We start from the raw sequence: 12,474 nt of genomic DNA on the forward strand, positions 1-12,474 counted from the left end.
AGTGGAGGGTCTCGGGAAGATACCCAAGAAATTCGGATCAGCTTTTGAGAAGCCAGCTGGTCCGGTTCAGTGCAACGCTTGTGGAAATTGCATGATGGAAGTTCATCTCAAGAGTTGGGATTGTCGTTGGGACTGGAAGGAAGTGTTACACCATGTCTTCAGGGTGGTCGAGGTAACATAGGAGGAGGAGGTCAAGATTCCTTCAGATGTTTGCGGAAATGATATCTTCTTCCATTTCCAATGGATATCAGGAATTTGCATCACTTTGGAATTGTGATAAGTTAGATCTCGGGTCGGTTATCTACTATTGTCTGAGTTAGCAAGGTTGTCAGATGTCAGTCAGCATGTCGAGGAATCTTTGAGAGATCTTCGAACGGACGAATCTCGCGGGCGGGTTCTGCGGGTACTGTGATTGCTCCGAGTCGTTGTCAGAATCTGTTCAGTTATATGGGTTGATACAGGTGTAGCAGGTTCGGCCACGCAAGCAGGGATTGCCCACAGGGGGCAAGCCCGTTATATTCTCATTGTGATCAAGTGGGCGACAAGGAGGTCGACTGTCTGATGATCAGAGAGGAGCAGTGAGTACATATGCTCCAGTTATTTTGGGATTGTTATCTTTGTTGGTGGTTGTGTTGATTATGTTCCAGAAGATTCATGTGCCATCTGCATACCATGGATCTTTGGTGGAGTAGCACGTGGTCGCCTCCTTTTATACAGCAAATTCCCAGTGTTCAAATGTCATCTTGGGTGTAGTCGGGGTTGGATCAAGGGCTTGTGTGAGGGAATCATGACTAGTTTTCAGTAGCCTTAGTATTTTGTGATTGGAAGAGCATTCGGGATCATCGAGGGAAAAGAGAGTTGTTGCTGAGATTTTGGTTAGACTATCCGTTCGTTAGACTCCGAGATCTGATCGTGATATCGCTTTTAAGAGTTTGAAGTCATTGATGTTGTTGGGATACAAGAAGTATTAGCTGGTTTTCATGAGTTGTGTTTTTTTGGGAAGGGTCACTTTTGGTGCGGTAGCTTTGGTAAGCACCGTTCGTCAGCAGAGTGAACATTGGAACGTAAGGAGGATTGGGAATCCTTCAATTTTCATGTGTCGAGCGGACTTAGTTGAATCTAAGTGGGGGAGAACCGTCGAGGTATCCAGGACAGAAGTAAGTTTGAAAGTGTTGTAAGACTACGGGGGAGCCGTAACATTCACTAATGTTCAGTTAGGGTGGAAGCGTTGTAAGACTACGGGGGAACCATAACATTCACTAATGTTCAGTTAGGGTGAAAGTGTTGTAAGACTACGAGGGAGCCGTAGCATTCACTAATGGACAGTTAGTGTGAAAGTGTTGTAAGACTATGGGGGAGCCGTAGCATTCACTGACGTATAGTTAGGGTATAGTGTTGTACGACTGCGGGGGAGCCGTAGCATTCACTAGCAGCAGAAAGTGTTGTAAGACTACGGGGGTGTCGTAGCATTCACGGATTCTTTCAGGTGATTTGGACTAGGTTAGGCTAGTTCGCAAGGTTGTGGGGGAGCCACTGCTTACCTAGGATCAAGACCAGAGGTGATTGTTCGATCAGTTATCTGTGGGCGAGCCTGGATGGTTATGGGAAATTAAGATGGAACCGGTAGAGACTGCTGAGCCAAGGGTTGGATCTTCAGTTGCAGGATCATATGGATGAGTAGTGCATGCCACAGTAGGGGTACGACTGGGTAGCCCTGATATTGGATCTCTTGGGAACCTGGTAGTTGGACCGGGTGGAGACTAGTAGTCTTAGGGAATCGGCTAAGGGTATTTATTAATAGGACAAGTAAGGGATGACAGGAAGTCATGGTGCATTATGAAAATTCCGATTCGAGTATCTCTGGATAGGAGCGGAGTACCAATTCGGTTTTGGATAGGATCCCGAATCGAAATTTGTGCATGTTTGGTGCAGGATTTCGTTTCAGTGAGATGAGATGTGGGGCATCTATATGCCAAGGGCATCGAGGGCAGAATTCCAGGGTGATGAACGACTTGGTTGATGGTAGTTTAAGCCACTGTGATGTGTCTCGGGTTGGCTCTATTCGTAATAAAGCCACGACATGTTGGAATCAGGAATCGGTAGGTCGAAGGAGACCATGTATGATGTAAGACTATAGTTATTCTGGTAGCATTCACCTTTTTGCGTCGGATTCAGTGGCGACAGGTTGTCATCCTATCATGATCGGATGGATCAAATGGATTGAAGGAGCCACAAATGGTGGTATAGATAGGGCAGTTATTGTTAGACGATGTATCCTTCGGAGGTCGCATGGGACTGTTGCGTGTGTTTTTGGCTCAACAATTGGGTGGGTGTCCGGTGTTTCGGACAGTTGGCAGACAAGTTGGGACCAGGGAGGTCCTGGTTGTTCTTCAGGAAAGCAGCTATGTGGCAGCAAGAGGAGTTGGAGCGACTTCAGTGATTTGGGGTCCGTATGTGGAATTGCTTGTTATTCGGTAGCCACAGTTGACCGGTGATTTTGTCCTTTCGGAAGCCTCAAGGTATTACGGGTGGAAAGTATTCTATTTAGGCTGGTTTTCTTATGGAATCAGTTCGATGAATATTCAATGTGGGCAGTCTGTCAGGGAGACAGACCATCTCGATACCTCAGATTTCAGATGGAGCAGATGTGATCAGGTTGCAAGGAATTCGTTCATCTTCGGGTTCTAGAACCCTACAAGGGTTGGTTTCGGTTTCCTTGGAAAGGCTATGGTATGCTCGGGGCTGTGGTCATATTGCTCAAGTTATTTGGCGTAAGGAATGGTAAGGAATGATTTTGAAGACGAAATCTAATTTAAGTGGGGGAGAGTTGTAACACCCGGTTTTGAAAGTGTTCGATTGTGTCTTCAGAGGCCAAGGGTATAAGAGTAATCTGATGGTTCAGTCTTCTATGGATCTCGAGTTTTATTCGAAGGTTTTAAGGCTTAGGGTGTAGTTAGGAGCTTAGGGTGTAGTTAGGAGCGTAGGGCTTCTTGCCACCTTTTCGTGGATATGAAGTTTGTCAGAAACAGACTTAGAACGAAGAAGTTATAATACTTTGAAGTTGTTGGCAGAATTGGTCCCTGAATTGAAAAGCTTGCATTTCAGCGCATGCATGCAAGGTGGCAACTAGGTGAGTACGCCCAGCGTAAGCTGGGGTACGCCCAACGTAGTGTCGATAAGTGAAAAACGGGAGGTTCGAGCAGTACGCCCAGCGTACTGGAATTACGCCCAACGTAGTGTCCAGGATCTTCAAACCCTAAAGGTGCACTATTTAAGCAACTTAAGACTCAAGGCTCTTCACTCTTTCAGCCCCAACTGCGCCTTAAGCCTCTTTTCGAAACCCTAACCCTAATTTTGAGTGTGTGAGTTTGAAAGGCCATCTTTGAGTGTATTTTAGTGTTCTTGAAGAAGAGTGATCATCTTGGAGACTCATTGATCAAGGAAGAGCTTTTGGATCCAGGTTCCCCAGCTCATTTGCAAGTCTCAGAAGGTATACAATTTCTATCTTGCTATCTTATAGCTTAAGATCTAGATTAGGGCTTCTTTGGTGCTTCTTATGATCATATGGACTATCTTACAGGAGTTTGAGCAACTCCAGAGCTTAGGAAGAGTAGATCTGAGGTCCTTTGGTCCATCTACCTCATAAAAGTGTAGTCTTGATGAGTACTTTAACCTCATGCACGGATCAAGACCCTTGGAAAGGTCTTAATGGGTTGTTAGGAACATATGGAGCATGTAAAGGCATAAAGGTTGCAACTTTATGCCTTAAGACGTCTTAATGGACTGAGATCTGGAGTTAGATTTTAATATCCCAAGTGTTAAGTGATTAATAGCCATTTGTGCATGACTGACTTGTACGTTGCGCGTAGCAGCATGTACGCAGCGCATACTGATCAAACCCTAGTACGCTAAGCGTACCGAAGGGGTACGCTGAGCGTACGCACTCAGAAGGATTTTGGGTTTCGTGTGGGCTGTAAGCCTTTCTGGGCCTTGACCAGTTTTGGGCCTGGACTTGTTTTGGATTGGTGGACCAATTTATCTGTTTTGGGCCATGATTGCTATGGTTGGGCCTTATTGGGCCATATGGCCCATTTAAATAGTTTTGGACATAGACTTTAGGCTTGTTAGTAAGGAGAGACTTTTGGGCCATTGTGAAAGGTCTTGGGCTAAGAAGGTGTTTGGACTTTAGGATAGGGTCCAAGAAGGGTTTGGGCCCAATTTGGAAAATTCGGCCAGTAATGGGCTTCTATGGAGTTTATGGTTTTGGACTCTATTGGTTTTGGACTTGGGCCTTATTTAAGTATCTCGTGGGCCAGGGGTAAAATGATCATTTTACCAAGTATGGATTATGGATCATGGTATAGAACCCAATTGCTAATTAGGTGATATTTTGATATTGATAGCTCGGGAGGTCGGCGGGGCAGCAGCTAAGGAGTTCTAGCAGGAAGCTTCTGCTTTTGAGGTGAGTCTTCTCACCATACCAATGGGTCTAAGGCACCAAGGCCGAACCATTTATCTAGTTGTGATGATTGTTGCGAATGTGCTATTGATACATTATGTATTTATGTGAAGACCATGTGGGGGTTCCCATGGAAAATAGTTATATATGTAGTATGCTAGTTCATTGTGTGGTATTTGGTATGCTAGTTATCTTTGTGATACTTGCATGGAAGACCCCGGGGGGGTTCCCATGGCTTTCCAGGCTAAAACCATGTAGGGGTTCCCATGGCAGTGGGCTAAGACCACGTGGGGGGTTCCAGTGGCACATGATGTAAGACCTTAGATGGTTTCCAGGGCATCCTGATATGTTTGTATGTTTAGCTCATATGTTTGTATGTATAGTTTACATTATGTCTTGTTTGGCAGGAAGACCTTGTGGGGGTTCCCAAGGCAGGAAGACCATGTGGGGGTTCCCACGGCAGATAAGACCACGTGGGGGTTCCCGTGGCACTAGGTGTAAGACCCTGGAGGGTTTCCATGGCTTCCTTATATGATTATATGCATAACTTATGTGGTAGAGATAACTTTTACAGCTAATATGATGTGTTATGTGGATTGTGTGTGAGGTATGCTCTGGGGGACTCACTAAGCTTTGTGCTTACGGTTTACAGTTTTGGTTTCAGGTATCATCGATTTGGAAAATAAAGGGTCGGATTGATCCCAATGCCCACACCTATGATTTCCGCATTGAATGATTTTGGGATGAACTCTGATAAATGTTTTACTTAATGATGATTTGAAATGTTTGAAATAAATAGTATCAATGTTTTAGTTATATTAAAAATGAAATTTTTACCCTTGATTTTTGGGTTGTTACAGAACAAAATAATTTCGGGAAGAAGTTCCCTTAACAAGGAGGTAATGTGACATCCCGAAATTTAGGTCAAAGACTGTGAACAGTCAAGTTCACAGTAAGTCCCTTGGTAAATTAACTGATTGAGTTTTAGTGTATCTAATGTAAAATAAATGAGTTAGTTCAACTCTTATAAGATACCATATGATATCATACTTCCAAATATATAGTTTGGCAAACGAATCGAACAGCTCAAACTGCAACCATAGGAATGCGTCTGAAAAACTGAAATTTTGCATTAAGCAATTGTGAGCAACACAAACATTCTAGTCGCGTAGTACAAGTTTCCCTGATTCCGAGAATATAAAGAACGTCCAAAACGGAATTCGTATGCAAAAGATACAATCGATTTAAGAATCCAAAACTCGTATAATACGGATTTTCTTAAAACCGCTAAAACCGTTCCTATTCGTTGAGGGACTTGCACACCTCAAATGGAAATTCGGAAAACATTTTTGGACTAAGGTCATACTCTAGTATTTAATTTCATACTTAGAATAATTTTGTAAAACTATTTATAAAGTTGAAAAATCAGACATTTTAAGATTTATTAAATGCGGAACTTTCAACGTCATTTCAAGAAGATCAGTATAACATAATTTAATTCCGTTTGCATTTTTGAAATTACCACGACCTGAACATTAAGCAGGCACTTTTAGAAAATTTACATGAATCGATAAGAGGGCACGAGAATCGAGGTATACATCACGATAAATAAATATATATAAAATATATTGTAGTTTTTATTGTGAAAAATGTTTATAAGATATATAATGACAAGACCACTATATATGTATATATATTTTTTGGTGTCGTATGCGACTTCAAAAGATCCAAATTAGTCGTGTAATCACAATGTATATATGTTATATAATTAAAATTATATAACAACGCTAAATATATATAAATTTATATATATATGTCATGTAACATTTCAAAGTGTCAATTAATAGTATATATGGCAAAATTTGGACACTTATTATGTATAAATATTTAATTTTTTATATATATTACAAACATACATGAAAAACTTTTAATACGAAAGTGTGTAAATATTATATATGTATTATTGTTATAAAATGTCTGCAACCAATATACACATACATACAATAAGAGTGTATATTAAATCTATTAAAAATATACATCCATACCAATCAATAAATTCATAAACAAATACATATTTAATTAAATCGATACACATACATATTGAAACAAATATATTATACAAAATACTAAAATGAAACTTATACTCTTTACTCTTAAATTGACAGACAAAATCATAGTTGCTTCCAAGTTTCATCTTATTCAAAGAGACACTAAAAAAGAAATGGATTCTTGCACTCCACTATTTTCTTTCATTCCCATGTTTTTCACCTTTATCACAGCTCACACATATGTATGAAGAAAATATTGTGTGGTATTGCTTCCACTCATCAACTACTAACAGGGTGTCTGAGATTACTTTTTAAACCCAAAAGATTTTTTTATTAAAGTTCTTATAAGAAATAAAAGTTAAAAGGATTTTTAAAAAAATGTTTGGATGATATTTCTTGAATTTTGAATGCCTTTTACCTTTTAAAAGACCAAAAGTCAAAAAAAGATACAATTTCATGATTTTAGAAAAACCTTTTTTTTTTCTTAAGTTATTTTCAAAAGTTATTTTCTAATCCCCAAACATCTTTCGAATTTTTTTACATTTTAAAAAAGCGTCAAAAAGTTATTTTAAAACAATCCCAAACACCCTCTGATTCACAAACAATCAAACAACAATTAAACTCTTTTGAACATAGATATTGATCAGATTCAAAGAAAAATTAAGGAACTCTTACTGTTTCCTTTCTTTTTCAGTCCCCTTTTTGACCTGCTATTGGACATCAAACAACTAAAGTCACCCCATTGTTGCTTGCCTTGCACCCATCAAATACCTCCTTCTTCAGACCGGTCGAGTACTGGTGGTACCCTCAGTGGTATCGGCGACTGCTGCTGCTTTCGGTTGTAATTTTCTTTTCCGATCAGTTGGAGATTAAGCCCACAAGGTCGCCAGTGATCGGCATGTCTCTCCCTCCACCTGCGACGGACCGGCAACCATCGAACCCCTCACAGATTCCGTGTCTGCTTTACCTTTCGTCGCTCGTTCGTCCCTCCCGATGCAAGACCAGTGAATCTCAATCTGTATCCGAGGTTTCAAGTGATGAAACGCGTATTCGATTTTGACCGAGTCAAAGGTAAAACAAAATCAAACTTGCATTTGTTTTAATTAAATCTAACCCCATAAGTTGTTGAATTATATAATTTTAACCCTGAGATTTCCAAATGTTATGATTTTAGCCCCTTCTATGAAATAACTCAGCAATAAAGGTCAAGCTCACGTTTGAAATATCCAGAACAACCCCTCTGTCACACCCCCAAACCGGAACGGCAGAATCGTCCGGAGGTGGATGACTTCATGTTAAGTATCACAACACATTCATCATAGTAATCAAAGTACAACAATCATTGCATCAATAAACTATAAGTTTTACATAAGTATTCGAGTCATTGTATATTTGACATCAAAAGTTATATAACATATGCTAAAAGACGTGACCCTATACTGCTCCGTCATCTCAAAATCCTAGGATGTACCTGTCTACTGGTTCCCTGAGAATACAAGTGTTTTGAAAAAGAGAGTATCAATGTTTAAGTTGGTGAGTTCATAAGTATTTTGTTTTAGAAAGTAATTCTTTGTTCCTTAAAATATGTACGTGTATTTCTCCAAAAAATCCTATATGTTTCTTATTAAGTAATAACCATACAAGTTCCTTTTACGATTACTTAGTGTATACAAGTTATATATAATTCAGATCGAACAGACAGTCGAATGGGTGGAACTGTCCTAAGTCCACAACCAAACAAAGAACAAGAAATGAGACGGAAGTCACACATTCCACAGTCTATCGGATCTTCATTATATATAACCCAGTGTATCTACTAAGTAATCACATCAACATATAAACAATCGTATTTGTTTCCAGAAAATCCAATATTTTCTAATATTACTGAAAAATAGTTTTAATACCATAAAACCGTTCTGTGTAAGTATTGTTGTACTATAAATTAGTATAACTTAGTTTTAGTTTAATAAAACTATAAATTAGTTTAACATAGTTTTAACACAATAAACTATAATAGAATGCTTTCTGTATTGTTTATGTGTTCCAAGTTTTGTAATTGTTCTCTTTGAAAACCCTGTAAAAGTGAATAAGTCTGACTTCACTAGCTGAAGTTGTAAATTGTAATATAATATTGTAAATCATATTATTGTAAAACCAATACTTTGTATTCATACTCTTTGGTTTAATTAAATTATACACTAATCGTATTTTTTCATATCTTTTTGGTGAGTTATTATGACCATACTATGACTAGCTGGCCTGCTATGACGCTTTGTAGGCGTCAGAACTGTTAACGACATTTGTCACTCATAGGCATGCCTGCTCGGCTGTAGCTAACAGTCTGAGTGCGGGATTGTCAATCCCGTATAGATCTATACACATTTGTCTCGCTCTCTATCCAGAGATTCTGGTTATAATATCAGGACTTTAACTGTATTGCCTAAATGAATAAGCAACTAAACATTGTCTCACAAAAAGCATATTGACGATTACATATATAACAAATGATTAAAAGTCGTTTTTAAACAAATGATAAACTGATAGTATGATCTTTCTCTAGTATTCTTGAATGTAAAATATTTGTACAAGAGTAATCTGTTAAACTTTGTATAACTAGTTCGTGATAATAGTTTAAGAGTTCCATAAATTATACCTATTATAATTTATATGTGTGTTCTGTTTGATATGTAATATTCATGAAAGTATCCCCTTTGCTCAACATGTTACAAAGGGAATATGAATCTGATTGAAATAACTTATATATATATATATATATATATATATATATATATATATATATATATATATATATATATACATATATATATATATATATATATATATATATATATATATATAATTAAAAGTTAAACGACATTCAGACAAATAATTCTACCCCGAACCCACATCCAAACAAGGAAAAGGGATAAAGCGAATTATTAGTACTAAGCCCTTTAAATCTTATATATATATATATATATATATATATATATATATATATATTTATATATATATATATATATATATATATATATATATATATATATGATTTTGGCAAAATATAAGTTATGAAATATCTAAGGGGTTTTCGGCCATAACTTCACATATAAGTAAGTAAATTCGGTCATGTGGTCCAAGCAATAAGGGGAATTTGGTCCTAATGGCTTTAAAGAAGTGAATTCGGTCATATAGCACCTAGAAAACCTTGAAACTGAATTCTCCATTATGTATTGACTAGAAACCGAATTCTTAATGTTCTAGAAGTGTAAGAACCGAAATCAAGTTGATATTTTGATTCCTAAAACCGATTTCTCATTTGTTGTTATTCCTTGACCAAATTCACCATTTAATGGTGAATATTTATTATTTTAACCCTTAACCTTTTGTTAATACTTGAATTATACAACCCTAAACCAATTTAGTTTTCAATCCAAGCTTAGTTACAAGCTTATAAACAAGCCCTTAAGGCTATAGAGGATACAATGCAACAAGAAGTGCAATGTAAATTCACTTGTATTAGGTTAGGGTTTAGGCTTTCCTAGGTCTAAAAATTTGGAGTTGTGACATGATCCCCCCGTTAGAGGTAATTTCGTCATGAAATTCGAATTCTGAGTGGTTACTAAGAACTAGGAAATAGGTATGTATTTTGGTTCTACCTGATCTTCTATTCTGATTGGTGGAGAGTTTACGGGTTTTTCTTACTTGACTACGTCTATCCAACTGGTAGAATGTCCACTCGAAGTTTTGGGCAGCTTTTGTCCTAAAGTTCATGGTAGGACTAATACCTGGTCCACTCATCATCGTCTCGTGTATATAGGTCGTATATAATTAAGATTATAAAGATGGTCGGATGGGTGGCTCTGCTCCAAGTCCACAACCAGACAAGGAACAGGGGATAGGGCGGAAGCACACATCCTAGGTCTATAGAATCTTAATTATATACCACCCTCGCATATACACTTAACATTAACAGTGATAGGTTAACCGTATGGGTCCTTAGTCTTTATTCTCGAACTTGACTTGTTGTACGAGTGGTATTCCTGGGAGATCTATTGGAGATACTTCAGGAGGTTACGGACTTTCGGAATATCCTCGGTGTGTTTCACTTTAAGTTTCTTGTCTACAGAGTAAGCTAGAAAGGCGTGGTACCCCTCGCATGGGTACTTCTGGGTTTTGAAATGAGAGACGATACAAAGGTTTGTGTTGAGTTTGTCGTTATAAGTTGAAAGGATTTCGTTAAACGGCCGTTTAAGGCGAAGGGTCTTTACGTAGCACAGGAAATTGGTATGGTGAGGAACAAAACAACTCACGTCAAATGACGACGTCAGAACTTCTTATAGTAACGGATTTCAAATCGATTTGGAAGGAATGATTGTTATAACGATGAACTATTCTATGTATATGTTTTCAGTGCTTTCAGTTTTATCCTTGTTATTACTACTGCGAACATTTTGTATCGCTTTTAGCGAGTATTAGCAGTACGTATTTTATGATGATTGAAAATGATGAACTTTCATAAAAATAATCCCTACCAGATCTTTCTATAATCGCTTGGTGTATACAAGTCATGTATAATTAAGATTGGAAAGACAGTCGACTGAGTGACTCTGCCCTAAATCCACAACCAGACAAGGAACAGGAAATGAGGCGGAATCACTCACTTTAAGCCTACAAATATTAATTATAAACGACTCTAGTGTATACACTAAGCCATCATAGCTCACCTGTAAGGATCCTTAGTTTTTATATGAATGATGTGTTAATTTGAACGAAAAGGTCATTTATAATTTTAAATTTTTAATTGTCAAAAACCTTTTGTGAAAATTCGACGCTTAATTGTTGTAAATTGGAAACGTACCAAAGATACTAGTAGGTTCCTCGTTGCTCCTTATGTTCTGTCGTTAAACTCCTCCCTCTCCTCCATCATTTCTCTCTGTTAGACAATCTCTCTTGAAATGTCCCGTTTCACCACATGCATGGCATACTTGAATTGTACTAGCATCGGAGGTTGAAGTGATGTGTTGAGTCGGAGTCCTATATAAATGAGATTCTTCGTCATTCCTCGTGTTTGGACAATCTCTTTCGAAATGTCCAGATTCGCCACACCCATAACAAGCTTCGTTTATTCCAACGCCGGGAACTTGGGTGGTTGGTTGTGCCGGTGACCTGCAGAAACGAGTGGTGTGCCCCTTTCTGTTGTAGTTCTTACAGTGTATTTTGTGGATATTTCCTATGTGATGGAAATTGCATTTCTTGCAATTCGGTAGGTTTCCAGCATGTCGATTTGCTGGTGTAGGGGTAGTAGGAACAACAGTAGGAACATCAATAGGAACACTAGTAGTATAGACTGTCTTTATCTGTCGTTTCTTGGTACGTCCTTGAGTCGAACTGTTCCCTTTATTAATCCATAACTCTCGTTTATTGTTCTTAGGTTTGTGTTTTGGAGTGTAATTGTAGATGGTCAGTCGTTGTTTTCCATGGTTGTCACTATGGTTTGAAGTGTCGACACTGTTTCTATTTTCGTTTGAATTGTTAACATTGAATTGCACCATGACAGCTGTCACAGCAGCTGTTACAACGGCTTGGAATGTAGCGGAGTCTATATGTAGAATCGGGGTTTCGTCGGTTGGTCGATTATTTCCATGTGAATACATGATTCTGTTACATATTGTGAAACGAGTTCGTTAATAACTATGATTATTGCTAGTTGTACTCTATTTATTTACATATACATATAGATTTTTTGTTTATACAATTCTCAATGTTTCAACCTACATCCCTATGATGTATTCATGGTAGTGCGTAGAATTAGATATTGTACAAAGGTTAAGTTCACTCGTCTTAGTTTTACTCTCGCCCAAGTACACTTAACTGTGAAGTTCTGATGGGATCCGGTGCCTTAGTGCTGGTATGATCGCACTCTAAAATTTTACGGGAAGGCATCTTTTTACCATAAAGTTTTAACAG

At 38.1% G+C, this 12,474-nt stretch overlaps 1 long non-coding RNA gene across 1 annotated transcript; it reads left to right on the forward strand.

The window, feature by feature from the left end:
• The first annotated feature begins 6,870 nt into the window (after positions 1–6,870).
• LOC145107843 (uncharacterized) lies at positions 6,871–8,052 on the forward strand. The gene is made up of 2 exons (XR_013708000.1): positions 6,871–7,578; positions 7,682–8,052. It is a non-coding gene; the product is annotated as an uncharacterized LOC145107843 (long non-coding RNA).
• The last annotated feature ends 4,422 nt before the right edge of the window (positions 8,053–12,474 follow it).

The sequence above is a fragment of the Lactuca virosa genome, chromosome 4 (genome assembly GCF_052849685.1).
Source record: "Lactuca virosa cultivar CGN04683 chromosome 4, Lactuca_virosa_CGN04683_v6, whole genome shotgun sequence".
NCBI classification, from domain to species: Eukaryota; Viridiplantae; Streptophyta; class Magnoliopsida; order Asterales; family Asteraceae; genus Lactuca; species Lactuca virosa.